This window comes from Arachis stenosperma, chromosome 1, assembly GCF_014773155.1.
Source record: "Arachis stenosperma cultivar V10309 chromosome 1, arast.V10309.gnm1.PFL2, whole genome shotgun sequence".
NCBI lineage: Eukaryota > Viridiplantae > Streptophyta > Magnoliopsida > Fabales > Fabaceae > Arachis > Arachis stenosperma.
The window spans coordinates 52,184,389-52,187,993 of record NC_080377.1 but is presented as its reverse complement, the minus strand read 5'-3'; the positions used below and the strand labels follow the sequence as shown (position 1 = coordinate 52,187,993).

The window sequence follows — 3,605 nt, the reverse complement described above, 5'->3', positions numbered from 1 at the left end:
GAATTCCAGCGTTAAACGCCGGAACTGGCACCTAAATGGGAGTTAAACGCCCAAACTGGCATAAAAGCTGGCGTTTAACTCCAAGAAGAGTCTCTACACGAAAATTCTTCATTGCTCAGCCCAAGCACACACCAAGTGGGCCCGAAAGTGGATTTTTATGTCATTTACTCATCTCTGTACACCCTAGGCTACTAGTTTTCTATAAGTAGGACCTTTTACTATTGTATAAGAGAGCCTTTTGATCATGGTTTTATGATTGAACTCACTTTGGGAGGATGGCCATTCGGTCCTGCCTAGACCTTGTTCTTATGTATTTTCAACGGTGGAGTTTCTACACACCATAGATTAAGGTGTGGAGCTCTGCTGTACCTCGAGTATTAATGCAATTACTATTGTTCTTCTATTCAATTCCGCTTGTTCTTTGTCCAAGATATCACTTGTTCTTCAACTTGATGAATGTGATGATCCGTGACACTCATCATCATTCTCACCTATGAACAAGGTGACTGACAACCACTTTTGTTCTACAAGCAACCAAGGCTCTAGTGAATATCTCTTGGATTCCTGATACACGATGCATGGTTGATCGCCTGACAACCGAGTGCTCGCCTGACAAACGAGCCAGCCATTCCGTGAGATCAGAGTCTTCGTGGTATAGGCGAGAACTGATGGAGGCATTCAAGAGAATCCGGAAGGTCTAACCTTGTCTGTGGTATTCTGAGTAGGATTCAATGATTGAATGACTGTGACGTGCTTCAAACTCCTAGCAGGCGGGGCGTTAGTGACAGACGCAAAAGAATCGCTGGATTCTATTCCGGCCTGACCGAGAACTGACAGCTGATTAGCCATATGCTGTGACAGAGCATAGGAACATTTTCACTGAGAGGATGGGAGGTAGCCACTGACAACGGTGAAACCCTACATAAGCTTGCCATGGAAAGGAGTAAGAAGGATTGGATGAAGACAGTAGGAAAGCAGAGAGACAGAAGGGAAGGCATCTTCATACGCTTATCTGAAGTTCCTACCAATGAATTACATAAGTACCTCTATCTTTATCTTTATGCTTTATTCGTATACCACTATACCCATTTGAGTCTGCCTGACTGAGATTTACAAGGTGATCATAGATTGCTTCATACCAACAATCTCCGTGGGATCGACCCTTACTCACGTAAGGTATTACTTGGACGACCCAGTGCACTTGCTGGTTAGTTGTGTGAAGTTGTAGTGATCACAATTTCGCGCACCAAGTTTTTGGCGCCGTTGCCGGGGATTGTTTCGTGTATGGACAACTGATGGTTCATCTTGTTGCTTAGATTAGGTATTTTTTTCAGAGTTCTTAAGAATGAATTCTAGTGTTTCAAGATGATCTGTTGAAATCTGGCTGGCTGAGAAGCCATGTCTAATCTTATTGGACCGAGGTTTCAACTGATCATCACAAGAGCTTGTTGATCTCTATCAATCTTGCTATTGGAGCAATGATCTGCTAAGGCTTGGCTGGCCATTGGCCATGTCTAGTGTTTTGGACCGAAGCTTTCTTTGAAAGCTTGGCTGGCTGTGAAGCCATGTCTAATTCCTGGACCGGAGTCTTAGACTAGCATTGCAATAATTCCTGGAATCCAAATTAAGAATTCTGAAACTTTTATTTTCTATTTCCATATAATTTTCGAAAAAAGCACAAAAAAATTTCAAAATCATAAAAAAAACCAAAAAGATTTTATGTTTCTTGTTTGAGTCTAGTGTCTAATTTTAAGTTTGGTGTCTTGCATGTATTGTTTATTTGATCTTGGTTCTATTTTCAAGTCAATAGTACAGGGAACTGAAGATTCAGAACATGCAGCAGAGGAATTACACAGAAAAAGCTGGGCGTTCAAAACGCCCAGTGAAGAAGGACAGACTGGCGTTTAAACGCCAGCCAGGGTACCTGGTTGGGCGTTTAACGCCCAAAAAGGTAGCATTTTGGGCGTTAAACGCCAGAATGGATACCATTCTGGGCATTTAACGCCAGGATGGCACAAGGGGGAGGATTTTGTTTTCAAATCAATTTTTTTTCAAGTTTTCAAAGTTTTTCAAAATCAAATCTTTTTCAAATCATGTCTTTTCAATCAAATGTTTTCAAAATCAATTTCTTTCCTTTTTCAAAGATACTTGCTATCAATTAATGATTTAATTGAACATTTCAAGTATGTTGCCTTTTCTGTTGAGAAAGGTTTAATGTTTGAATCATATCTTTTCTTGATAGCCAAGTTATTAATTTTTAAAATCAAATCTTTTTTTTTTTAAATTGTTTTCAAATCATATCTTCTCAATCACATATTTTTTAAAACCAATCATTTTTTTCACATCTTTTTCAAAATAGTTTTCAATCAAATCTTTTTGACTTCTAATTTCAAAATCTTTTTCAAAAATCACTTGATTCTTTTTCCACTTTGAGTTTTCGAAAATTATCAATCAATTTTTCAAAATGATTTTAAAAACTTTTTAATTGATTTTCAAAAATTCTCTTCCCCTCTTCCCACATCCTTTTATTTATGGAGTACCACTCCTTCTCAATGCACAATTCGAACTCTCTCTGATTTAGTTCGAATTCTTCTACCTCTTTCTTCTATTTTTCTGTTCTTCTGACACCTCAAGGAATCTCTGTACTGTGACATAAAGGATTCCACATTTTCTTGTTCTCTTCTCTTTCATATGAGCAGGAGCAGAGACAAAGGCATTCTTGTTGAAGCTGACCCTGAACCTGAAAGGACCTTGAAGCGAAAGCTAAGAGAAGCTAAGGCACAATTCTCTACAGAGGACCTAACAGAAATCTTCAAAGAAGAAGAAGACATGGCAGCCGAAAACAACAACAATGCAAACAATGCAAGGAAGGTGCTGGGTGACTTTACTGCACCTACTCCCGACTTCTATGGGAGAAGCATCTCTATCCCTGCCATTGGAGCAAACAACTTTGAGCTTAAGCCTCAATTAGTTTCTCTAATGCAACAGAATTGCAAGTTTCATGGACTTCCATTGGAAGATCCTCATCAGTTTTTAGCTGAATTCTTGCAAATCTGTGACACTGTCAAGACTAATGGGGTTGACCATGAGGTCTACAGACTTATGCTATTCCCTTTTGCTGTAAGAGACAGAGCTAGGACATGGTTGGACTCACAACCTAAAGAAAGCCTGGACTCATGGGAAAAGCTAGTCAATGCCTTCTTGGCAAAGTTCTTTCCACCTCAAAAATTGAGTAAGCTTAGAGTGGAAGTCCAAACCTTCAGACAAAAGGATGGAGAATCCCTCTATGAAGCTTGGGAAAGATACAAACAATTGATCAGAAAATGTCCTTCTGACATGCTTTCTGAATGGAGCATCATAGGTATTTTCTATGATGGTCTCTCTGAACTATCCAAGATGTCTTTGGATAGCTCTGCTGGAGGATCTCTTCATTTGAAGAAGATGCCTACAGAAGCTCAAGAGCTGATTGAAATGGTTGCAAATAACCAATTCATGTACACTTCTGAAAGGAATCCTGTGAACAATGGGACTAATCAGAAGAAAGGAGTTCTTGAGATTGATGCTCTGAATGCCATTTTGGCTCAGAACAAGATATTGACTCAACA

General features: G+C 39.3%; 1 non-coding gene across 1 annotated transcript; it reads right to left on the bottom strand.

Annotated features, from left to right (window-relative positions):
* Window positions 1-3,234: 3,234 nt before the first annotated feature.
* Window positions 3,235-3,342, bottom strand: LOC130947857 (small nucleolar RNA R71). Its single transcript, XR_009072834.1, has one exon. It is a non-coding gene; the product is annotated as a small nucleolar RNA R71 (small nucleolar RNA).
* Window positions 3,343-3,605: the final 263 nt, after the last annotated feature.